Genomic DNA, 27,409 nt, shown 5'->3' on the forward strand with positions numbered 1-27,409 from the left:
AAACAAGTAGTTCTGGTAAGAACTAATCTGCCTACTTTCTTTTCACTATCCCTACAACTGGACTAAATTTGGTCCAGATCGGTTAGGCAGTTGACAAGCTGGCAAGCTTTCACCTCCAACACTCACATGTCCACCATCTTCAACTGGGGTGGATGACATCATCACAAACTACGTCGTTGAGGTGTCCCTATATGTCCCTACAACTGTACAAAATTTGGTCCAAATCAGTTAGACAGTCCACAAATTAGCTCACTTGTGGTTACTCGGGGCAGCTCATAACAATAAAATAGATACAATATAAAACAACACTAATAAAATTAACCCAATTAAGTAAACAAGTTTAAAGTCCAGGCTAAAACCACAATCAGAATTTCCAAAATCAAACTGCAGAATTGTAAGCAGACTTTAGTATCTTGAACACCATTACAGGAGATCCACACCCTGTAAAAAGTGGAAGTCCTGACCAATGAGTAAAGCAAAAAGGATCACAAAACATTTCCCTGCACACAGAAAACTAGATGTCAGGGAGAAGGGTAAGTGTTTCGCTTTCTTCTCATCATGCCAGTTTTGTATGTGCAGGGATTTAAAAAAACAAACAAACCAGAAATGCATTCTGCATGTGAGAGCCCATCTGTAGGGGGATCTCAAACGTTTACACCTCCTATTAGGGATGTGCACGGAACCAGGTGGGGGTGGCTCGAGTGGGTTAGCGGTGCCGCTTTAAGTGCAGGAGAGGGTGCACTTACCCTCCCCCCACTTTTCTGCCACTGGCACTCATTGCCTGTAAAAGCCTTCGGGGTGGCAGTGTACCTCCGTGCTGCCCCTTCCCCCCTCTTCGGCTGAAAGTGGCCAGAAGTATCGGGTGCACGTGTGCACGTTGCGCACCCAGTACTTCCGGCCACTTCCAGCCGAAGAGGGAGAAAGGGCGGCAGGGAGGTACACTGCTGCTCTGAAGGCTTTTACGGGCAACAAGCACTGGTGGGTGGGAAAGTGGTGAGAGGGGTAAGTGCACCCTCCGCCACCCTGAAAGTGGGACCCCCGTGCCTCAAACTTCGAACCCCCCTCGGTGTTCGAACCTGTTCAGAGGCCCTTTTACAGGCCTCTGAACAGGTTCGTGAACATCCTTACCTCCTATCTGCTGTTTAGGAGAAATAAGCTGTAGATAAACTGTAGATTTTCCAGATCAGAGATATTATAAGCACAGAACGACAGTCCTGGAAGGGACCAAAGCAGTATGAGAGCTCCCAGTAAATTCAATTATTTCTCATAGTTACCTCACCTTTTCTTCCTTTTCTGACTGTGCTCCAAGCTTTGCCAACTGGAAAGATTTAATGGGTTGTGTCCAGCAAAAAGGCAGAAAAGCTGATTAAGTCAGAAATCATGAAGGGAGAAAAAACAAGACAAGACAAACTTCAGGCTGAGTTGTATCAGTCCTTGCTGCCACATACCATTGTCTGTGTTGCAACAGGACTGAAAATGTCAAGCTGGTCAAACTGCAGCCTGAATTATAGTTTTGAGCAGGATTATGTAGAATGCTCGTATTTAAAAGGTGGGTTAAGGATCCATGATTAGAACTTACTCCTGAGGTTGGGAATGCTCTATATGGTATTTACAGTCCATCTGAATAGCATACCAGAGTAAGAGAAATCATCCGGGCATGGTGGAGGTCATTTCTGATATAAAATGCCAAAAGTATAGAAGGATCCAATGGACACCCACCACTTTCCCCCAAACAGTCCTGGAGCTAGCATACATCTACTAGCCTCACAATACCTCTGAGACCATGTACATACTAATAACCATTGTTATTATGAATTACACTTATATCCACCACCCTTCCTCTAAGGAGCTCAGAGTGATATACATGGATGGGATACACAGATCCCCCCCTTTATCCTCACAACCCTGTTAGGCAGGTTATGCTGAGAGAATTTGACTGGCCCATGGACACTGAGTGAGCTTCACAACTGCATGGGGATTTAGACCTAGGTTTTAGACCCAGTCCTAGCCCAACCACTACACTTTACTCCCAATAGGGAAGGGAGGCATTTGTGTAGGCTGGGAGGAAGAAAGTAGGCAGTCCACTTCTCCATCCTTCATCCCAGTAATATAAAGGACTAGTACTGCTGAAGAAAAGGCAGGATGAATATTACATTTACTGCAAAAATTGTGTGAGCCTGATATTGGAAGTCGTATGCATTTTGCAAAAACTCAAAATTGCTATTAAAAATAGGGGGGTGGGGAGGATATTAGAATGAGAGAGACAAATTCTCTCTGTAGTGTGGTCTCAGAGAAAGGCTACAATCAACATATGATTTCCTGGGGAAATGGCTGTCTTTCTAGCCTACCATCATCATTATATATCCTAATAGCAATCTCAGGTAACTGCGCACCTGCCAAGATCAGAAGCAAAATGGGTTCACTCAAAAATCTGGTAGTATTTTCTGCATACTCCCTAGGCATGTAGAAACTTGTAAAAGAAGCCTGCCTCCAAAAAGGGGGGGGGCACTGAGCACAGTTAGCAGCCACCCCAAGAGCCACAGGGTGTTGAAGATAGCAGTTGGGGTGGGGGTGGGGAGACAACATCAGAGAGGGAGGGAAGAGGGAACCGGCCTGCTTTAGCTTTTATTAGCTTACAGTATCCTAGAGGTGTGCATTAAAGTTGAGGAAATGCAACAATTTCTTGCAGGTCGCATTTATTCCTTCTAACTGCAAACTAAGGTGGTTAAATGCTTAATAGTTTGGGTTTTAAATAGGGCCACTCAAAAATTGGGCAGCAGTTTTTAGATTCTAGGGGGGCTCCCTATGTACACAAAAGTAGGTCTGCTTCTAAGCTGAAAACAAAACACATTCTTTAACATGCCCCAAATGGCCCTTGGAGATTTCAAACTGCTCAGGACATTACAAAAAGACTAGCCGACCCCCACACAGAGCATCTGTGCACTCTTTGGGGCCGGCTACCTCTCCCTGCCCCCCACCTGCCCCAGTCTCCGGCCAGGCCCAGGCTGCCGGGCCGGGTGCCGCCGCTGCGGCCAGGCCCACTGCTGCCTTGCCTCCGCGGCCTGCCGCCGCCTCACCTCCCACGGTTGGGCCCGCTGCAACCACTGTGGTCGGGCTCACCACCGCCTCACCTCCGCAGTCGCCCAGCCAGCCAATTCTCCTGGGTGCGCCTCAGCCAATCAGGCACCTCTGCCGCCTAGCCAATCAGCTGGGTGCCGGGGCGCACATTCCAAGGCACACCCTGGAGAATTAATATAATAGATTTTTAAAAGGTAAACTGATCGCATTGTATGCAGAGCGAGCTTTTTTGCTACTGTCTTTTAAAGTACCTTTTCTTAGAAGACATAGGGGCCATTATCACAACCAAATGTGAGGGCAGCTGTGGAGGAAGCCTTGCAAAGCTTAACTCCTCAGCAGATGATCATCCTGTGGTGCTGGGTGCATGAATTACAAGCCCAGATCCTACCCCTGTGCAGTGCAGAGGCACGGGGGCCAGGATGCATTGTCCCAGCCCCTGGATATCCCACAATGCACCATCCAAGTGCGCGGTGCATTGTGGGGATTCCCCCAGTGATGGATGGGCGCCCATCAGTGCTTCAGGGCTGGCTGAAAGCAGCCAGTGCTGGCACACAAACAAGGAAATGGAGCGCTCACTCCCTTAACCTCATTTAAGAGGTGGGTTAGGCAGCACTGGCCAGCCAGAATCAAGCCTGATACTGGTGGTTCTTACATGCAGCCTTACCCAGGCTGGGCGTCCCTAGCATTGGTTAGGCTGCACATGAGAACAGCCTCATACTGTTTTTACCCAGTCACAGCTATACTTAAATAGTGGATTTCAAGGGAGATGCCCAAAGAAACCCAAACACTGGACAGGCATTGTGAATCTATTAATTCTATGGTTGAAGGCAGCTGTAGTTAAAACCGAGCATAAAGGATCAGTTGAAAACAACAGGAAAACAGAAGTCAGCGGTAGTCGGGGAGGAATTGTCCTGTTCATGCCTCTAAAATCTTAAAGTAATTTATTTTATTAAATAAACAAATAAATTAGGACTAGAGATATGTGTATAATGAGGTCAAAAGATCTCCCCTTCCTGCACTATTCAGGACAGCTGTTTCAGGAGGGAGGAAGAACCTCATGGCTGGCTCAACAGCCTCTCCTCTAATGAGGTGGCACACTAACATCTTGTTTCAGGCCTCACTAAAGAGTAATTATTGTAAAAAATATCCTATTCATCTTTACAGTTATCCTGTATTTCTATCTTATAACATTTAAAAAACAACAACTGGAGCTTTGGACATGGGAATGGGAAAGAAGCCAGTGTGGTATAGTGGTTAGAGTATTGGACTAAGACCAGGGAGACCCAAGTTCAAATCCCCATTCAGCCATAAAACTCACTGGGTGTCTCTGAGCCAGTCACTTCTCTCTCAGCCTAATCTACCTCAAAGGACTGTTGTGAGGAGAAACATAATCATGTATACTGCTCTGGGCTCCATGGAGGAAGAGCAGGATATACATGTTAAATTTTAAAATAAATAAAAGTCAGTCAATTAAACAAGTAGTTTTAGGATATGCAAATGCAGGATATGCCTAGATTTTTTTTTAAACCAAGAAATAAAAACATAAAATATTGAGAGGATAGAGAAAGGATGGCACGTGGCCAGGGTCTAGAACACATTCCCTAAAGTTGGCTGTGAAACAAATATTTACAACTGCAAGTAAACAAAATGCATTTCCCCTCCTAAGCTCAATAGAATTGGAGAGTGTGGGATCAGTGCATTGGTTTTATAAAGAGCTTTAAGAAAGCTCTAATCTGAATGACCAAGGAAGGCCGTTCAAATAAATCTTATTGTAAAAAAACCTTTTTAAAATAAGGAATTGCTCAACTCATTCCCAGGATCATTCAACAGAAATGCCCACACTGGTCAAAGTTACAGGGATTCAGACTGCCCCTTTGAACTTAGTATGACTTAATTCCAAGTAAACATGCATAGGACTGCACTGAAGAGAGGAACAGATCTGTAAAGGTGGACCTCGTTATCTGTGGTCCTGGCGCCCGCAGTTTCACATATCTGCATTCGGGCAATGGAGACCTGATCTCGTTATTCGCTGTTCTAAAAAAAGGCAAAATTCACCTTTAAGCAGTTCCTGGGTGGTCAGACATTACTTCCAATGTCATTTCTGGCCACCATTTTTCAAGATGGAAGCATTTTGTGGCTCTTTCTTTAAAAAAAAATTCCCCTTATGATGTTTCATGGAAAATTGGAGGAATTTTGAGGGGCATTGCTGGACAGCTGGAGACTTGCAGAGCATGGTATGGTACTTCACTTCACTTATTTCTGCCTTCTATCCGCATTTTCAGCCCTTTTTTTTTTAACCTTGAGGTACCTAATCCCCCAATTCCCATTGACTCAAGGTCTCATTATCTGTGGCTGTAGGCCAAAATAGAACCCCTGTGGATAATGAGGGCCATCTATACTGTGTTTTGCCTATATTTCAACATATACACAATCTAGGGTAAGGATCAGACAAAGACATGTGCCTTGAATAGCAACCGCTTTGTTTTCAAAGGGAGATCTACTTCATACTTTGTGAAAATTGCCGTTAGAGGATTTGGGCATAATTATATGGTAATGTATGGAAAGGACAAAGGGATTTAAATAGCTTCTACTTAAAAGTGAAAAATAGCAAACATGTAATGGTTAGTTTATGAAACAATCTGAGACATACCATTGTACTCATGATGCCTTTGGCCAAGAGCAAAGTTAGCAAAATTTGGCTCTAAAAACAATGTCTGTCAGTTGTAGTACTGTATTGTTATTTCCTGGGAAAGAGGGAGGATGGAATATTTGTAGCTAGGGGGTAAGCTATAGAAAGCAACTTCAAAAAAATATTCCAGCTGCATTCATCCATAAGTTTGTTTGCATTGCTGCTAACTATAGCTTGTTTTTCTCTCCTAGCTACATTAACCTTTGACTGCAAAGCACTTCAAAAACAAAGTTTAGTTTGTGGGCAGTGTTCTTTTGGTGTCCACAGGCGGAAAACAATGAGACATCTAACAACAATCATGACAAGCCATGTTTTAATTCACGTGACTACTTCAATTATTTATTTATTTATTAAAATTTTCTTATATACCACCTCCTCCAAAGACTCTACGCAGTGAATAACAAAAACAAGAACAATTAATTAAAATAATAATAATAATAATTAAAGGGCAAACACCTGGTGAAACAAGTGGGTCTTAAGAAGGGCCTTAAAAGTGGCCAGGGAGGGGGCTGAACGAATCTGGGGGAGGGGGAAGAGTATTCCAAAGAGGGGCGGCCACAGAGAAGGCCCTCCTATGGGCCCAGGCACCACGCACTACACCAGGACCTGGGATACTAAGGAGGGCCAGCTGAGAAGACTTCACAGGTCAGGATACAACTGGCCGAGAGATGCGATCCCGGAGATACACAGATGCTAAGCCCATATTTTATAGCTTGCACTGCAGTGCCTGACTACTGTAATATATTTTATAAGAAGTTACACTTGAAAACAACTCAGAAGCTTGGGACAGGCTGTAGCTCTGTGGTATGGCACACACTTTACATGCATAAGATCCCAGGTTCAATGACTGAAATCTCCAAGGAGGACAGGGAAAGATCCTGGCCTGAAACCCTGAAGAACAAGTGCCAGTCAGTGTCAACAATGCTGAACTAGATGGACCAATGGATGAAGAAAGTTACATATACACAACCTATTCAGTTCCAACTGCACTGGCTGTCAATATGTTTCCAGGCTCAACTCAAGGTGCTGACCTTTATAGCACTTTGTGGCCTGGTTCACACATACCTCAGAGACCACTCCTCCTCACACTGATCTTCACACCATCTCCAATCATCTTACCTGCGTTCTCGTTTTTGTTGGCTTTTTTTGAATTTTGTTGGCTTTTTGGAAGGGTGAAAAACATAACTCTTCCATTTAGTAGTAGTTATGGCTGGACAGTGTTTAGCTCTTGCACTGTTTTTCTGTCTTTGATTTGTAGTTTTAATTCTTTGCCTAAATTATATACATAAGACATCTTGGAGAAGTAACAAATAAGAGAAAGCAGAAGGGCATAAGGAACAGGAGAGAATCAACACATTCATAGAAAGGTATCAGCATCAGAAAAACAATCTGAGTTTGAAAGGTAAAAGCAGAAACTCTGAAGGGCTCTATTAAAATGAGGCCTGTACAGCCCAATCCCTTGCCTGTTCATTTTGCATTAAATCCCATTCTGTTCAATGGGGCTTACTCTCAAGTAAGTGTGTGCTGTATTGCAGCCTTAAACATCATTGCAACTTGTGGATTCCCTGCTTAATCCAAATTAATTAAGATTAATTAATTAATCAAAGTCTAAACAAAGATTTTGTTGGCAGGAGTTGAGGTGAATGAGAAATAAATATCTGAATCCTAAAGAAATTTACAAGATTTCTGATAAAGTGCCTGAGCCACAAGTTGTAAACTAAATCTTAACTGTCAAAATATAGTACAACTAGTATGTGTTAGCCCGTTGTAATAACGGGCTCTAGTGTGGGGGGGTTGCCCGCTGCCGCCTCACCCGCCTTGGGCGCACTCCTCGGCCTGCCAACTTCGGCCGCACTCTCTGCCCGCCGCTTCTGCTCCTCCTGGCCTTTTCGCCGTGGTGGCGGCGGCCGCCATCAGGGCCAGTCGCCCCGCCGCGGCCACCCCCACCTCGGCCCGCACTCCTCGGCCCACCACCTTTGGTCGAGGCCGCGGCTCCGCCGCCGCCTTGGCCGCACTCTCCGCCTGCTGCTTCTGCTCCTCCCGGTCTCGCTGTGGCGGCAGCCGCCGCCATCAAGGCCAATCGCCCCGCCGCAGCCACCACCACCTCGGCCCGCACTCCTCTTCTCTGGCGGCCTGGTCCAACATGGCCGCCCACATCTTTTTGGGCCGATCTGCGCATGCGCTCCGCGCATGCCCAGAACGGCCCAAAAAGACACGGGCACACGGGATCACGGTCTAGGCTTTTATTATATAGGATATAATATAAAGAAATCTATGAAATTAATATGATCTATCTCAGGAACATCCCCAGGGAAGGAATTTTAGTATTCTTTATCTCTATCGCACAAGTGAATGCAGGAGAGGGACAAAATGATGAGGAACTCCGGCAGAAGAGCTACTTAAGTGTTAATGTTTTCACCAATGGTAGTGCACCTACAAGTCACAAGTTAAAAATGTGTGGGAAAGTCTTTCACTAAAATCTGCTTGCAAGTTTTGTTTCGACAGTGCACATGTGTTGATGGCCTTGAATCTGAACTTTGGGAATGCAGTGATATAATACATGCTTTGCATACATGAGGTCCCAAGTTCAATCCTCAGCATTTCCAGAGAGGACTGGGAAAGAACATTGTCTGAAAGCCTTAAGAGCCACTGCCAGTTAGTGCAAACAATACTGAGTTAGATGTATCAGTCATTTGATTTGGTATGAAGCAGTTTCATATGTTTAAAAATCTATTTTCTTTTGCAGAGGGGTTGTAGAGAAGGAACTCAAATGCCTGTGAAAAATAAGGAATTGTCGTATTGGCCAGCAGCACTGTCCAGTGACTGGGGAAAACACAGCTGTGTTCATTAAATTGACAGGAAAGGGGTGGGTGGGTGAACACATTGCCTTCTGGGTCAATAAAAATGTGGACCAGACACACATTCTCAGCTTCGTAGTTTGAATTAAGGAGGCCTGTCTCAGACTGAGGGGCTGCTTTATGTTCTCATGCTCTAGAGCAGGGCTGCACAATGTTGGCTCTCTGGCAGTGGCTGGACTACAATTCCCATCAACCTTGACTATTGGCCATTGTGGCTGGGGATGATGGGAACTGTACTCCAAAAACAGCTGGAGTGCCACAGTTACGTAGCCCTGCTCTAGAGGATTCACTCTTATATAGATTGGTGGCGAACTACTAATGGCAGCTTTGGACTTCCTCTCGGCAGTGCTACCTGGCAACAGAGAACCAGCATAGTATAGTGGTTTGAATGCATCAAGGTCAAACTTCGGAGAGCCAGGTTCAAACCTTCACTCAGCTGTGAAACTCACTGAGTGACCTTAGGCCCTTAATTCTCTCTCAGCCTAACCTAGGATAACCTGGTGGAGAGGGGAGACTATGTACTCTACCATAAGTTCCTTGGAAGAAGGGCATGGTAAAAATGTAATAATAAACTGCATATATTTGGACCATGCCAGGAGCTTGCGGATCTCAGCGAAGGCCAACCTTCTGTTTCTATATACACTTGTGAGGTCATATATACTTGTAAGGCACATGGTCATATATACTTGTAAGGCACATGGCTTCCATTTGATAACTTGTGTACATGAAGATGCCAGGTGGGCTCTGGTAAGTTCAAAAGGTGGCACCAGAGAAACATCTGAATCAGCCCTCAGTCTTCATATATCCATCAGTTCTCATTCTTGCTGGTTCATAAAAGGTCATCATGCTTGGGGCAAATTCCTGATTTTATTATTATTATTATTATTAGTCTTATTCAGGAAGTTCCATAGTAGCAAACAGTTCAGTAGCATATAGTGTGGTTTATTTTCACAGGCTGCAGCTTGGTGGAAAGAATTTTTATATTTATGAATGCAGAGGAAATGCCTAAGATCTATAAAACAATACAGGAGAGCAAGAGAGAGAGAGAGAGAGAGAGAGAGAGAGAGAGAGAGAGCGAGCAAATAAATATTTGGTGGCTGAAGTAACTGAAGGTTGCATTGTGGGGTGGGTGGGATTAATCAATAACCAAAGCCTGATGTTAATAGCCAAGCCTGTTACTAAGTTACTAGATGAGATAGGATTTGACAGTTTGACCCATAAAATACTAAGGAGAGGACAAAGAGAACTGGTTTATCCTCACTTTTTAAATATTCCAATGTTTTTGTTTGGTAAGAAAAGTCAAGACACTAACACATATGCGAACCTATATATTAGTACTGGCAAACATATTTTGCCTTGATTTTTTTGCCTACATCTCAATCCATGTTCACACTAACATAGTGGCACCTAACTCTGGGTGCTTTGTGCCAAGCTACTTTAAAAAAAAATAGAGCAGTTTTATATCACTTTGCAAATAACTTCTAGGCTTAGGCAGATAGTGCAGAGCATAGTTGACTCTGTATTTAGAAGACCTCGTATTTAGAAAATAGAAATAATGAAGGGTTAATGGGATTTCATTGTCCTCTTGCTGTTTTCGATCTGTATATTTATTTCTCCAAGGCGTACCCATCACTAATCCCTTATGTGGCAACTCTCGCAAGAGTTCACGAGCAGCTGCCAGACTAGCGATGGGGATGAGGAGAAAACGGCCGCCAGGATGAGGAGGTAGTGGCAGGCCCAGCTGCTGGAAACAGGAGCTGGCGCCGCCGTATATTCAGTAGCGATATAGCAATGGAGTTTGGACTAGACAAGTGTGCTGCATTAATAATGAACAGAGGGAAAATAAGAAAAACAGAAGGAATAGAACTGCCCAATGGAAGCAACATCAAGAACCTGGAAGAGAAAGAACATTACAAATACTTGGGCATTCTCCAGGCTGATAACATAGCACACACTGAAGTTAAAAGAAAAATTGGAAGTGAATACATCAGGAGAGTTAGAAAAATCCTCAAGTCCAAACTCAATGGCGGGAACACCATACATGCCATAAACACCTGGGCTATACCTGTTATCAGATACACTGCAGGAATAATAGACTGGACACAGGCAGAGCAAGAGACGCTGGATCGTAAGACCAGGGAAAAAATGACCATAAATCATGCTCTGCACCCCCGCAGTGATGTCAATAGGCTATACCTCCCTCGCAGCTCAGGTGGAAGAGGAATGCTGAACATCCATCAAACAGTAGAAGAGGAGAAAAGAGGCCTTGAAGAATATATAAAGGACAGTGAAGAAGATGCACTTCAAATGGTCATTAATGCGAAACTATTCAACACCAATGAAACAAAGCAGGCCTACAAGAAAGAACAAGTCAAGAACCGAGCAGAAAATTGGAAAAATAAGCCCCTGCATGGTCAATATTTGCACAATATAAGTGGAAAATCAGACATCTCCAAGACCTGGCAATGGCTTAAGAATGGTTACTTGAAGAAAGAAACAGAGGGTTTAATACTGGCTGTGCAAGAACAGGCACTAAGAACAAATGCAATAAGAGCAAAAGTAGAAAAATCAACCACAAACAGCAAGTGTCGCCTTTGTAAAGTAGCAGATGAAACAGTGGACCACCTAATCAGCTGTTGTAAAAGGATCGCACAGACTTACTACAAACAAAGGCATGACAAGGTAGCAGGGATGATACACTGGAACATCTGCAAAAAAATACAAGCTACCTGTAGCCAAAAATTGGTGGGACCATAAAATTGAAAAAGTTGAAGAAAATGAAGATGTAAAAATATTATGGGACTTCAGACTACAAACAGACAAACATCTGCCACACAATACACCAGATATCACTGTAGTCGAGAAGAAAGAAAAACAAGTGAAAATAATCGACATAGCAATACCAGGAGATAGCAGAATAGAAGAAAAAGAAATAGAAAAAAATCACCAAATACAAAGATCTACAAATTGAAATTGAAAGGCTGTGGCAGAAAAAGACCAAAATCATCCCAGTGGTCATTGGCGCCCTGGGTGCAGTTCCAAAAGACCTTGAAGAGCACCTCAACACCATAGGGGCCACAGAAATCACCATCAGCCAATTACAAAAAGCAACTTTACAGGGAACAGCCTATATTCTTCAACGATATCTATAACAATTGACAATAAAATTCTGGCATCCCAGGTCCTTGGGAAGGACTCGATGTCTGGATAAAACAAACCAGTCAATAACACCTGTCTGACTGTGTAAACAAGAAATAATAAACCCCTCCTGTACTCTACCAAAGAAAATCACATGGCTCTGTGGTCGCCAGGAGTTGACACCGACCAGACGGCATAACTTTACTTTACCGACTCCTACCAAGCGATGTGTTGGATTTAGCAACAGATACAAGATTTGCACCTCAAGAGAACACAGGACCATTGAAAACCAACACCGACAACTCCTCAATGGCTCCTTAACAAATCCTGCTAGGCCAGGAATTGTTAGCCTAGCAGAGAGTAGGATGTTTTAGCAGTCCATGGTCCAGTGGGTTAGTCATGATACATTTCCTAGGAATGCAGTCATGGGGTTGTGCATCTTTCCTTTACTTCTCCCTCATGCATGAGGTGAACTGGAGTCTATCACCTTAGGAACAACAGACGATGCCACCAACTGCTGGTGAGGCTGGAGCTGGATGGCTGCTTTCGAAATAGAATGCTATACTAGATGGACTTTACTAGATCGCCTTTGCCACAAATAAGCAATTGTTACTCTCCTACTGTAAAGATCAACACAACCTCTCCCTCTTCACTCTACTCCTCTGTTCTGCATTTTGGTTGGCAAATACTGCAGTAACTCAGAGCATGTGCAAACCTATCACAGCTTCCCCATTTCTTTCACCTCACATAATCATTATTTTGGTTGGAGTACTGTACACAGTACAGTTGCGTTCAGAGTGCAGAAGGAATGGTTATGTTTCAGAAGTCTTTCAAGTGGCCTTCTGCATGGCAGAAATAGTGTAAGAAGATTCAGTGGTCTGCAAACAAGAAAACTAGAACTGTACGATACCACAAGTTCAGGAACTTCTGTGATATACCAATATAGTGAGGTGTGGAAGAAGAAGAATACATACAACCACGTGTGCTTTTTTAAGAAGGTGAGGAAATGCAAAAGGCTACACATGACTTAACATTCAATGATGGGCTCCTAAATTATACATCTAGCCTTTTCAGCCAGCTCAGGCCCTAAAAAAAGTAGCTATAATGAAAGGAGAAGCAGCAAATAATGCAAGAAAAAACATTTATAATGGGAGAACCCACATGTAGACATTGCTATTTTGGAGACACAGCCTTTGAAGTGTTATTTAAAAATGTAACCAAGTGGAAGAAAATGAAGCTTTTTACTTTTTACTAGACACAACAGTATCTAGTAATACTGGGGGGGGGGGAATCTTATGCCTTATTGAGCAATAGGTACCCAAAGAATGTGGCCGACTCTCAGAGATACAGTAGGAATATTTCAGACTGTACAAAATATTTAAGCACCGAACATGCATTAGTGCTCAGGATTAAACTAGTGGTTTGAATCCCATCATGAAACTCATCCTGGGCCAATCGCTCTCAGCCTAACAGGACTGTTGAGGATAACGCGTGAGGTAACCCTAGGCATATACGCCATCCTGAGCTTCTTGAAGGAAGAGTAGGACATACATGTGATTAATGAATACTCGTATTTGGGTCAGGCCTCTGCATTGTGGCAAACCATATGCTTCCCTATGCTAGAACACAGCAGAACACTGAGATGCAATTTGAGAATGGCCTTCAAACAGGCATCCAAGTATTCAGCTCTGTTGAAGCACTTTTTAGTGACCATGCAATCTTACCAGCTGCCTTGGCCAGTGCCTGCAGGGGGAAACAAATCTATTCCGATTGTCATGATACTCCTTCTTGTCTGGATTTTCTGCCAAATCCAAGAAAAGCTATAATTGTAAACTTTTAAAGTAAGCAATTTCACACACTCACACACACACACACTACGCACATTGTAGGGGAAATTACAGAGAAACCATGGTAAATATAACTGCAGTCAGTTTCACAAAATGTCTACTGCCTTTGTAAATAAGAACCATGCAAACAAACCAGTGTCTGCTTAGTAAAGGCATACACTTTCCTGCTCTGCAAAAATATATATAGAACAAATGGTGTTGACTACTTTAGAAGCTTCCTGCTAGCTCCCATTGCAAATCTCCCTGCACACAAAACCCAACTGCGGTTAGCTTGTATAATGAAGGAACAATTGGATTCCAGGAAGAAGCTCTTGGTAAGGAATACACAGAGAAAAGCCCAGTATCTGTGCCCACTTCAATCAGGAGGGGGGAGAACAAAAGAAAATCATTCTTGATGTTAGGCATCCATTTCACATATGGAGAAAGGATATACAGGAGAATATGCTGGACATATTTTGTCCAATATACCATGGTGCCTGGAACATTAAGTGTGGTGCTTAAGCCAGAAGCTGGACAGATGTGACCAGGAGGAGAAGTGAACAAGCAAGATGGAGGTGGATTGTTCCCTTCTCCTCCTGGACACGTTGTTTCATCACTTGCCTGAATCAGACAGACATGACCAGGAGGAGGAAGGAACAAACAAGGCAGGGGCACACAAGGAGGAAAGCCCACCCCATTTAAAAACAATGTTTGTATCCGCCCCTCCAGTACAATACTGCTCGAGGTGACTCACAACAGTAATATAAAACTTTAAACAGTAAAACAAATAAAGCACAGCACAGAATAAAATCAGTTAAAACAGATCCGATTGAAAATTAAAACCCTGTCAAATTGTAGTAAAAAATCAGAAAGCCTTTCTAAACAAGTACATTTTAAGATCTTTTTTTTAACCCTTAGGAAGGGAGCATGGCAAAGCTTTTCTGGGAGGGTATTCCAGAGCTGAGAAGGCCCTATCTCTTGTCCCTGCCAACCAAATCTCAGTCAATAGCGGGGCAGTGAGCAGGGCTCAAGATGATGAGCTAGGGGCCCTGGAAGATTCATATGGACTAATGCAATCCTAAAGATACCTTGGGTCCAAGCCGTTTACTATTACTACTACTACTTATATACCGCTTTTTAACAAAAGTTCCCAAAGTAGTTTACATGGAAAAAATAAAGATGGTTCCCTGTTCCCAAAGGGGTCACAATCTGAAAAGAAACATAAGGTAGATACCAGCAACAGCCACTGGAAGGATACTGTGCTGGGGTTGAATAAGCCAGTTGCTCTCCTCCTGCTTAATATAAAAGATTCACCTCTTTAAAAGCTGTCTTTTTGCTCAGTTAGTTTGACTTAGGGCTTTAAAGGTCAAAACCAGCACTTTGAATTGGGCCCAAAAGCCAACTAGCAGCCAGTGAAGTTGCCGCAGGATGGATGCAATACTTGAGAAGTGACAAGCACCTTTGAGCATCCTTGCAGCAGCATTTTGGACTAGCTGAAGCTTCTGAACCATCTTCAAAGGCAGCCCCATGTAGAGGGCACTGCAGTAATCCAATCTGGATATCAGCAGTGCATGAGTGACTGAGGTCAGGTCTGATTCATCCAAGTAGGGTTGCAGCTGGGGTACCATCCACAGCTGATAAAAGGCACTCCTGCACACCACCACCACCTGTTCCTCGGAGGACAGTGTCGGGTCCAGAAGTGCCCCCAAGCTGCAAACTTGGTCTTTCAGGGGTGAATGTATGACTCCATCCAGATTTTCCTCACCACTCAGATAATTTTAAATTTATTTATTTATTTATTTAACATTTGTATATTGCCTGAAATGCAAGTCTCTGGGAGGTTTACAATAAAACAATAAAAGCAAGTAAAAAGAAGATGATTTCAATGATATTACAATTTCAAACTTAAAACAACGTTAAAATTATTAAAATAATCAAACTATTAAAATAGTATCTAATTAAAAGCCTGGATGAACAGATGTGTCTTGACTGCCTTTTTAAAAGTTGTAAGAGATGAGGAGGCTCTTATTTCAGCAGAGGGCGCATTCCAAAGCCTCAGGGCAGCAACAGAGAAGGCCCGTCCCTGAGTAGCCACCAGACGAGCCGGTGGCAAGTGCAGATCAACCTCTCCTAATGAGCTTAATGTGCGGTGTGGTTCATAGCGAAGAAGACATTCTCTTAAAAACCCAGGCCCAAGCTGGTTAGAGCTGTATAGATTATAACCAGGACCTTGCATTTTGCCCTGAAACTTATCAGCAACCAGTGTAGATCTTTTAAGATAGGAGTGATATGGTCTCTCTAAGATGACCCAGAGACCAACCTGGCTGCAGCCCCACATAGAGCACACTGCAGTAGTCAAGTCAAGGTGACCAGCAGATGTACTACTGTTCTAAGGTCATTTATTTCAAGAAACAGGTGCAGCTGATAAAAGGCACCTCTGGCCACTGCCTCAACCAGTGAGAGGTTTGTGTCCAGAAGCGCCCCCAGACTGCATACCTGTTCCATATGGGGAAGTTTGATCCCATCCAGTTCAAAATCATCTCCCCAGTTCCAACCCGCACAATAAGTACCTCTGTCTTATCTGGATTCAGTCTCAGTTTGTTATCTTTCATCTAGTCCATCACCACCTCCAGGCAGGCATTTAGGGAGGTGATGCCTTCTCCTGATGATGGAGAAACAGATTTGGGTGTCATCAGCATATTGTCAACACCCTGCACCAAATCTCCTGACGATCTCTCCCAGCGGTTTCATGTAGATGTTAAACAACATTGGAGACAATTCGGTAAAATAATCAGTTTTATTGACCCAGAACATTTCCATCTTATCTGGATTAAGTTTCAGTTTGTTTGCCCCCATCCAATCCAGAGAGGCCTGCAAACAGTTTAGGAAATCCACTGCTTCTCTGGCATTAGCTGGCTTAAATGATAGGTAGAGCTGGGTATCATCAGCATATTGATGACACCACAGGCCACAGATGACCTTTCCCAGTGGTTTCAAGTAGATGTAAAGGAACATAGAGGACGTCCCATGAAGTGGAGCACATTGCTGGTAGCAAGTGGTGAGTCCTTCCCTATGGAGCAGAGGGAAGTCTGCATCCTGGAGCCAAAGAAGACTTGTTGAGACCTGCAACACAAAATATGCTTCCTATTTTCTGTGCACTTTAAAGAACTACTATAAATTCATCCTCACTTCCTTATCTGCCAAACATTACTGCACTTTCGTGATCTACATCAGTTATAGGAATCCTTGGTGCCTCTTCTCGGTATTTTATGTACTGCTTCTCTTTTCCTAGCTCACTGCCCCAGTCTTTGCCTCTTTCAATACCAAAACTGAAACCACTCACAACAATCAAAGGGAACATAGGAAACTGCCATACTGCTAAACTGTCAGACCATTGGTCTATCTAGCTCAGTACTGTCTTCACAGACTGGCAGCGGCTTCTCCGAGGTTACAGGCAGGAATCTTTCTCAGCCCTATCTTGGAGAAGCCAGGGAGGGAACCTGAAACCTTCTGCTCTTCCCAGAGCGGCTTCATCCCCTGAGGGGAAGATCTTGCAATGCTCACACATCAAGTCTCCCATTCAGATGCAACCAGGGAAGACCCTGCTTAGCTATGGGGACAAGTCATGCTTGCTACCACAAGACCAGCTCTCCTCTCCTGATCTAATCTTTTAATTAGATACTGTTTTAATAGTTTGATTATTTTTCATAGTTTTAACGTTGTTTTAAGTTTTAAATGGTTGTAATATTTTAACCTTTTTACTTGTTGTTTTTATTGTAAACTGCCCAGAGACTTGCGTTTTGGGCGGTATACAAATATGTTAAACAAACAAACAAACAAACACTCTCTCTTGGCACTCTTTCCCTTCCCTCCTCTCTCCCACCCCTGCTTCTCTGTTGATGAACTGATTACCCTGTTGTCTTCAAACCCCTCCATCTAATCCACGCCTGCTCAGCTTAGGTCTCCCAACAGTTTTTGGACTACAACTCCCATAATTACCAGCCAGGGATTATGGGAGTTGTAGGCCAACATCTGCAGAAGGGCCAAAGCTGAGCAGCTCTGATCTACTTCCTTGATTCCATCCCCTTCCATCTTCTGGTTGTTGTCTCCCTGACCACATTCCCTCCTCTCCATCACATTGGCACTTGTCTCCTTCCTTTCTACTGCATTCAATATGCCATTGTCTGCCTTACTCTTTAAAAAGCAAGCCACTCAAAACCCTTGATCCATCCATCCCTCTCCGACTCCAACTACTGCCCAGTCTCGCCTCTACTCTTCACCTCCAGACTCTTGAAGCCCGTTGCTTACTCTCTCTGCCTCACCCTTCAGTTATCCAGTTCCATCCTGGATCCCTGTCAATTTGGCTACTGGCCCTGCACTCCACTCAGTGGCGTAACTAGGGAAAACGGCGCCCAGGGCAAGCACTGAAATTGCGCCCCCCCGCCGCACCCCCCCCGCCACCCCCCCACATACATCTGACTGACACACATGTTTCAGAAAACTTTTGTTTTAAAAATTTAAAAAAATACAAAAATTACCAGTATCATACATGTGGTCAAGCTCCTATCTACCACTTCAGATTTATTTTTTAAAACTATCCAAATTGTGGGGCTATCATTAGTTTGTTTGGATAGCTCAGGTTAAAATGCTGGAAAACGACAAATTTCAGTATGCTGGGGCTCATGAAATACCCAAATATTATGCGGAGTTGTACTTGGAAAAACTAAAAGAAGTGCCTGTCTAATTCTCTGCTATGCATTGTAGCATCACGATTACATAAGTTTTAAAAATAAATGGAGAATTTGACTTTTCCCAGATACTCTGAAAATAATTAAACGATATGCAGCGTAAACTGTGTCACTGTTTGGAATATATTCTAGTCTTTCAGAAAGACAGTAAAAATGAGAGAAAGAGCAAGAAACTCCCAGTGGGCCTTAATACTAAGGATTTCACCTTGATTCAAAGACAAACTGACCATTAATAGCCATATTATTAAGACATCACATTTAACTCACTTATCACAAGAAGCAAAGTAAGAGCTAATGGATACAATCTTAGCTCATAAATTTCAGCTCAGTATTCACAAGCCCTTATTCTCTGTACATAGTGCCAATCTGAATATGTGTACAGTGACATATTACATTAATTTTTTTTTAAAAAAAGTTACCTGTAGCCCCTTCGAGGGACATCTTAAAGGCTGTGGGGGGTCTGCAAAGTTTCCCCCTCCTCCCACTGGCCTCTAGGGCCTCACAGGCACCATTTGAGCATGTGCGGTGGTCATTTTTTAAGTTTTTTTTTAAAAATGGCCGCTGAAAACAAAATGGCCACTGTACATGCTCAAATGGCCTCTGCAAGGCGTGGCATGCCCTAGGGCCTCACAGAGGCCATTTGAGCATGCCCAGTGGCCATTTTGTTTTTGGTGGCCATTTTAAAAAATTATTTAATTTTAAGAAATTGCGCCCCCCCCTTCAAGTGGCGCCTGGGGCACGTGCCCCCCCTGCCCCCCTATAGATACGCCCCTGACTCCACTAAAACTGCCAACACAAAAATCACTGATTATCTCTTCACTGCCAAATCAAAAGGTCTTGATTCTGTTTTCATGCTTCTTGGCCTCTCAAATACAGTTTATTTCAATACAGTTGACCACTCCCTGTTGTTTGACTCCCTCTGAGCTTTAGGTCTCCATTATTCTGTGCTCAGATGGTTCTCCTTCTATCTAACTGTTCTTTCAATTTTTCCACAGTGGGAGTTTCATCTTTCCCCTTCTTAGAGCTCAATTTCTGGCCTTCTGCTATACTACATCTACATACTGGCGTTGAAGGATTCCATCAAATCCCATGGTTTTCAGTACCACCTATACTGTATGCTGATGACAACTAGCTCTACACCTCTACCCCAGAACCTGCTCCATCCATCCAATCCCACATTGCCAACTGCCTGTCAGGTTTCAGTGTGGATGCTTCATCGTTTCCTCAAACTCAAAAGCTCCAGCACCAAAACTACTTTTCCTCTCAAACCCCTTTCACTTTGTAATCTCTCCTTATCCACTGACAAATGTCACCATCTATGCTATCTTCGTTTTTAATCTTTGGCCTCTCTGCCTTCTTTATTCCCCATATTCAACCTGTCACCAAATTCTCTTTTGCTTCTCTTTTTACAATATTGCAAAAACACTGTCCTTTCCCTTTTCCCCCTTGGCAAAGACTCTAGTTGATGCCCTGGTCATCTCTCAACTTGTCTTCTGCAACCTTCTCCTTTCTGGCCTTGCATTAGCTCGACTTGGTCCCCTCAACTCTGTTCAACCCTCTGCTGGCAATCTCAGTCACCTGCCTTGTTACACTAACCACGTCACACTTCTCCTAGAATCCCTACACTAGTTTCCTGATCACGCCCAGATCCTTATCCTTACTCCAAGCTTGGCCCTTCCCTATTTCTCAGCTCTCGTATCCAGTTACACTCCAACCCATAGCTGTCACTCCTTTACTTTCAGCCATCCAAAGTTCTCCTGTTCTCCCTCTGCCCTTTTCCCTTGCTTCCCCTTACACCTGGAAATGCCTTCCAGAAAACCTGTGTGATGCTGCCTCACATGTAATTAAAATATTCATATAGTCTTCCTCTGTTTGTTTCAGACTCCATTTTCTTCTCTTTCGTCTGCTGTCTCAGGTGAGTCAATATGTAGACTGTAAACCCTTCAAGGCAGCAACACATCTCTCATTCTCTGCAAAGCACCATGCACATGGATGGTACTATATATATACCTACCATTACCACCACCACAGCAATCCAGCCAACTTGTCTGCAAGGCTGCTTTAAGAATAACTGATCAAAGTGCACTACGGAGTGGCTCATTTGCTTTAAGTGATCTTCTCACTATGCCCAAAGGAATGAGTTTCCTGCCAACTGAAATATAAAAGTCTAAAGGACTAGTGACTCAAATCAAAAGCATCTGGCTAGAGCCCATACTCAGCAAGACACAACTGCTTTGTTTCACATTGTAAGATACCACGAGCCAGCATGGTGTAGTGGTTAGAGTACTAAACTTGGACTGGCGAGACCCGAGTTCAAATCCCCATTTAGCCATGGTACTTGCTGGGTGACTCTGGGCCAATCAATTCTCTCTCAGCCTACCCTACTTCACAGGGTTGTTGTGAGGAGAAACTTAAGTATGTAGTTCACTGCTCTGGGCTCCTTGGAGGAAGAGCGGGATATTAAATGTGTGTGTGTATATATATATATACACACACACACCATGAGGCAGCAAGGGAAGGACTCAGTATATCCTTTCAGTGGTGCTTGAAAATGCTTAGTGTTATGCAGATTCAACACTCACAGAGAATTCTGAAAAGATACACTGACTTTTCCCCTTTTTCAAAGTACAATGGATATTTGCAATATTTGGGGTGATGTGCAAAAGTAAGGTACACAAAGTGGCAAACATTTATCCTAATACACATCCCTTCAGCTTTTGTACACCAATATTCACATTAGAGCCTAAGTGGTAAGAGAAACAAAGAGAAATGCAGCCAGATTCAGCAATAACCAATCCCTAGTTTAATTGCATGTTATACACACATGCTCTAGCAGCCCCAGGATATGTCTATAGGCTGATGTCTTCAAAAAGTCCGGGAACTGCTGCAGAGCTAAAATTTTGAAATGCCATACTCCCATTAAAATCAGTATCCAAAAGCCCATATCCTGGCTCCTTCCTGCTTGACACAAAACAAGATTAATATAGAATATGAAACTTTATTACAGCCAATGACCAGCAGTTAAAAGTCAAAAAGATTAGTATAGAAAATATACAGCACATTTTATAATATCTCAAAAAGACATTATTACAAAATACTTTTCAACTTGGATCACAAGCATAACTTTGCCTGGGGCAAGTATTCCAAAACATTGCCTTTTGGGAAATGGTAATTCATATTTGGACTCATATCCACAACCAAAAATAGGAGCAGTGGTACTTTTGGTTGTGTAAACATTTTTGACTTTGCAACAATGCAATTGCGAGGTTTGTTACAACTGATGGAATATCAGTCATCCTTTTCCCTATGATTCTCATTTCTTTTCCTATATAAATTTCTTTGTCAATGTCTTTGTGGAAAAAGTGGAATATATTAATAATAATACCACTAAATAAAACTGTGCCTTGTAAAGCTCAAGAGAGATTGAATCTCTTTAATATAATCAAGGCTTCAAAAGGCTCTGGAGTCAGGATCTTTAATACTGTGGTAAAACTGCCCTAGTTTGCTTATAAAGGTTCTAGCTTGCTTCCTTCTTCAGTTGCCAGAAAGTTCAGTATTCCAGAGGATTACAACCTTGGCCCCTCTTGTCTAGTCAGACTAATAGGTTGACTGAAAACTTAGCATATAGAGGAGATCTTCCAGGAAATGACAGTAGGAGGCTATTCACATGAGAATGCAAAACTGGGCTAAGGGAACCCAGCCCAGTTTTGCACGCTCGTGTGAACCATCGGGGTCGATCCTGGTCGCTACATGGCGGAAAACCCGCCAAAGTAGCCTCCTGCTAAAATAAGGTTAAGGGAGCAAGCATTCCCTTGACCTCATTTTTTGGATCCTATTGTCTGCCACGGGTGCTTGCAGCCGCAGTGGGTATACTCGGGGGTGGAGAGGTATCCCAGTAATGCACTGCACACTCACACAGTGCATTATTTGGGCTCCGGGGGGGAGGGCAGGGCACCTAATGGCAGCGTTTCCCTGCACCTGAGCCCTCGAGCCACTGGCAGAAACTGGTGATCGTCTGGACAGGTGAATTCCCCGCCCAGGGAAGGGTCAGCGATCGTCTGTGGGGAGAGTAAGTAAAACCCGCTCTCTCCACATACCTCCATGGAGTTTTTCTTACTGATCATGAAAAGAGCTCCTAGGTTTTCTAGGTTCTGTTCTGACTGCCTTATCTTAACTCTGCCAAAGACACAAAAGGCCCAGTTCAGACAGGACAATAGTTTGAACTTAGATCCACACAATGTACTCCTCCCTCCCCTTCATATGCAAGGAGAGAAAGGATTCTATTTCCAAACAAGCTAAGATTTGTTCTAAGTAGAGTTTGCTGAGAAGCTAGGATCTGAAGCTGAGATTGTGCCCTTTGCACAGAAAGTTGGGGGAGCACATACTTGTGAGGCTAGGAGATATCACACAAAACCAGGATTAAACCACGGTTTTGCTTGAGGTCCAAAAGAGACTGTGTCTTTGTTGGTTTCTTTGTGTATCTTAAGAGTAATCTCTACAACGGTCTTCTTGTTGCATTTCATTTGATTTTTATATTCCAATTTAATACATTTATTGTGTAACTGTTTTATAGTCTTAGATAACCCCTGCTAACTGGGCAAAGAGACACCTTTTAACGTGGTGATTCTCTTAATATAGCTGAGGGAGAGTAACTGGCCCTATCCACCCCCAGCACAGTACTTCCCGTGACTGTTGCTGGTGTCTATCTTATGTTTCTCTTTAGAATGTGAGCCCTTTGGGGACAGGGTTCTATCTTATTTGTTTGTTATTTCTCTGTGTAAACCGCCCTGAGTCATTTTTGGAAGGGAAGTATAGAAATCGAAATCATCATCATCATCATCATCATCATCATCGACATAGCAATACCAGGGGATAGCAGAATAGAAGAAAAAGAAATAGAAAAAATCACCAAATACAAAGATCTACAAATTGAAATTGAAAGGCTGTGGCAGAAAAAGACCAAAATAATCCCAGTGGTCATTGGCGCCCTGGGTGCAGTTCCAAAAGACCTTGAAGAGCACCTCAACACCATAGGGGCCACAGAAATCACCATCAGCCAATTACAAAAAGCAGCTTTACTGGGAACAGCCTATATTCTGCGACAATATCTATAACAACAGCAACAACATTGACAATAAAATTCAGCCATCCTAGGTCCTTGGGAAGGACTCGATGTCTGTATAAAACAAACCAGTCAATAACACCTGTCTGACTGTGTAAACATATAATAATAATATTGTTTTAAATGTTTTGAAACCGCCTTGAGATTGTTTTAATGAAAGGCGGTATAAAAATTTAACGACAAAGAGACTGAATGATAATTTCAATATGTCCCACATTTTCCTTATATCAATCTATATACATTTCTGATATACCTGCACTTTCACATTTTCAACCTTAGGCTTCACATGTGAGTTCCCCCCAACCCTAAAATAATGCATAATTCATCCATAAACTCACAGATAGTTATGATTCTGCCCCCACCTTGTGAGTCCTCTGCCCAGTCTGGTCCTGAGATTGATTGATTGATTGATTGATTGATTGTTCGTTCATTTTCTATACTGCCTTTCATAAGACATCCCAAGATGGTTCAACGTCCTATGGTCTGTCATCATAGAAACCTGAAGCTGGAAGGGACCAGGGTTATTTAGTCAAATATCCTATCCCAGGACAGGACTGTGCATACACATACACCACCTTATCCCATCTCAATTCCAACAGACCTAAGCAGACAGAGCTTGTTACTTCTCCTTCAGTTGCCTCCTTAGAGAAGCCTTGGAACTCAGAGGCCCAGTGCCCACCAGCAAGGCTCCTGGCCTGTCCCTGGTCTCCATTGCTTCTGGGACCCCAGGAGCGGAGGCCATGCTGTTCCAAGGCCCAACTCCAACACCAGAGACAAAATGCTCGCTTAGCTGCTCAGGGCTCCCTCCCAATGGGACCACTTACGGGGAGGGGGAGGCCAGCTCAGGCATCTGCTTGAATCAGGGCTAGCCTGAGCTCCAAGAAGAAATGGGGCTCCTGGCCTCTGCAGCCAGCCTTTTCTGGTTTACCAGCTCTTTACTGGAGTTCTTGCCTCCAGCAGCTGCCTTGTTAGACTGAGGTACAGGCACTAGCTTACTTCTCTGGTGTTCTAATGCTGCAAAGACGTTTACAGAGAATGCACCTAATACTGCTATGAATCAAATATAATTTATTGCATATTACACTGGAGTTGACAGAATTCGTTGCTCAGTCCTGAGGAATGTGATGGGATCCTTGCTCAAGTGGATCAGAGAAAACTTGTTCAAAAGTGTGTATGGGGGGTGGGGGGGGGGGAGAAATAGCTGGCACTGAAGCAAGTCAGGCTGAGCATTAGAGGAGCAGGCCACAGTCTGACTGGAGCAGAAAAGGCTCCATCACAATTCTTTCCTAAAAAGCTGAATTGCAGCCAGGGGCAGGATGACCTTTCCCTGCTGGCACCCTCCCCTCAACTCCTGTAAGATGAACAGGTGCTAAATATTATCTCACCATGCACCCCAAACGTTCTCATTGGAGGGCACAGATGTACTCAGAACTCTTAACAGTATTTAGGAGATTCTGACCAAGGTCTCTGTTAACTGAACCCTAACAATCATGTAGATTTGCTCTTTAGTAAGCTTCCTTCCTCTCTCTTCAAGCCTACTGATCGATGTTTCCCTGTCTGGTTTTTTGGAATCCTAGCACAAAAGAATAGAAACTATTCAGAAAAGCCACATACGTAACCACAGGAACTGCTCAGGTGATTTGGCATCAGGCCTTGTTATACTCAGCCTGTGAGCTGCAATATGAATGAGATTGCAAGAGACACAACAGAATTTTATAAATAGATGTTCTGTGCTGGGCAAGCTGCTTGTGTAATTAGTTAAACCATCGAAGTCTCTGCACAGCTGCAAACTATTTTGACCACCACAGATAGTATTACAGTACAGCGTACTCTGCACAACAAGGACGACAAACCCTGGACCCCACTGCTGTCTCCACCAAGAACAGATATTTTGAATGTAATAAGGAGCCACTAAATACAAAGAAGTCTTCCATAAGACGAGAATCTGCTTTTGGCTCCCTTCTGCTCACTCCCAGAGATGCATTGCAAGGGACACTTAACACAAACAATAAACTAGCTTGCGTGGTCCTCTACACCTGAAGCTCAGCTCCACAGCTAGAAATAATCAATGTTTTCCCACTTGGTGCCATTCTATTACTGATTTAGAATGTTTCTGATTTGCAAGCACAGAATTTGTTATCTGTGCTTACAAATTGCCCACACTGTCCTTGACTGCTTAAAAAAAATTATTCTGTGAAGGATTAGAGCCCAACAGGATCTCACGTGCTCTAAACTTCACCAAGAAAGTACTGGGTGGTCCTAGTTCTGTGAAGGAAGGAGTGGGGTGGCTACTTATCTAGGCTCCAAATCTCCTTCTGGTTACTATCCCAGGAAAGGACAGAAAAAATCCCCACAGCGCTTTCCAGATTAGACCCTGCAATGGTGTCACGACGAATCTCGGAAGTGTGCTTCCACACTTTCTGTGTTGTGACACCGCAGTCCCTACACTGACAGCAGGGTGCTGTTCAAATTTCCAGTGCCTTGTTTAGAATTTAATCGCTGTGATATAGTGCTATAACATTGTATATTTGGCATTAAAAAGTTGCTGTTTTTTCGGGTTTTTAGTTTTCACAAGATTGCTCCCCCTGCTAGGCAGGGGCGTAGCAAGGTTGGAGTGGGACCAGAGACAAGATTGTAAAATAGCGCCCCCCCTTAAGCTCAGCCCATGAAGTAAAGAAATCTTAAATGAGGCTGAATAGTGGTAACAAAAAGCAGTGTGTGTGTGTGTGTGTGTGTGTGCCACAACAGAACATCATCCTAAATTGTTTTTTTAAAGGTTTTGTAAATTGTGGACGATGCAAGTCATTTAATGGTACTAGGGAAAGACATGCTGTTCTGGTAGCTCCAGGTCTTAACACTCACATCAATTTCGGAGGGTGAATACAACTGAAGGAAGCCCGGGCGGGTGTGTGGCTGGGAGGGTCAGTCATGTGAATTGCCTCTGGGGCCACCCCTCAAGGCAGTGGGTCCCCAGACAACTGTCTCCCCTTGCCCTATTATAGTTACGCCCCTGATGCTGGGCGCTTTGCTATTTACGTTTTGAATGCGATTTGCCTGAACAGAAGCGTTTTGCTGCTGTTGAGCGACTAACTTGGAAAGCACCCTGAATAACTTCTCTTTAACTTTTTGCTGTAAATCAGCGTTCATACACAAACTACAATCACAAACCAGAATCAAACCATTTCAAAGAGATTAAAAAAATACTACATGTCTGAAAAAACAAAATGCGAGTGAGTGGGATGTTATTGTGCAGATGCAAGAGAAAGAGTCACATCTGAACATTTTGTGAAAGTGGTCTGAGACAATAGATGCTAATCTAGGCCAAGTTGGCATTGCCCATGCCATGGAGAATCCTATTTTGTTCTACACCAAGGTTGGCAAGAATCTCTCTAGGAACTTCCTTTTAAACAAAGCAGGGTGGATTAAACCTGTGGTCTTCAGCCCTTCCAGATCTAGGACACACTTACCTACCCACCTATTTTTTAATGTATCTATTTAAGTATGTCTGTCCATTGTCATCGTCTCTTGCACTGGTGCAATCCACCTTCAGTGAGGTAGTGACCCAGTTGTGGGTCTCAACCTATCTATTGAACCAATAGATAAAACAACCTAAGTGCACATAAGATGATGCAAGAAAGGGACCACAGGGCATAATATTTTTTCTTCTAACCTTCCCCACAGAAACATTATCAGACAGATCAGAAACAGGGTTAACCCTACCCACGCACTTCCCTGCGGGACTGAACAGGTTTTTCCTTCACTGCCAGACGATGCTGTTGTCAACATTCAAAACAAGCAGGAAGAGGATAATCTTTACATTCATGAAGGGATTTCTTCTACATGAAGCTGAACATGCTGCTTCCGCATCCCTCATTCCAAGCTAAAAGCCAGTGCAAAATGGTGAGCTCCTGTTTTCTGATGTGGAAAACCTGCTGAGATTTGAAAAATGA

General features: G+C 43.4%; 1 protein-coding gene across 8 annotated transcripts in view; it reads right to left on the reverse strand.

The window, feature by feature from the left end:
* Window positions 1-27,409, reverse strand: part of LOC128324039 (rho GTPase-activating protein 39-like) — a 126,901-nt gene that overhangs the window by 63,957 nt on the left and 35,535 nt on the right. The window contains exon 2 of one of the 8 annotated variants that reach the window (XM_053248133.1): window positions 23,822-23,958. The exons of 4 other annotated variants lie outside the window; for them this stretch is intronic. The gene's annotated coding sequence lies outside the window, so the exon portion shown is untranslated. Of the gene's footprint in view, window positions 1-1,279; window positions 1,355-23,797; window positions 23,965-27,409 lie in introns of those variants that run through there. 3 more of the 8 variants (XM_053248131.1, XM_053248132.1, XM_053248136.1) reach the window with 3 other exon arrangements.

The sequence above is a fragment of the Hemicordylus capensis genome, chromosome 4 (assembly GCF_027244095.1).
Source record: "Hemicordylus capensis ecotype Gifberg chromosome 4, rHemCap1.1.pri, whole genome shotgun sequence".
Lineage (NCBI taxonomy): Eukaryota > Metazoa > Chordata > Lepidosauria > Squamata > Cordylidae > Hemicordylus > Hemicordylus capensis.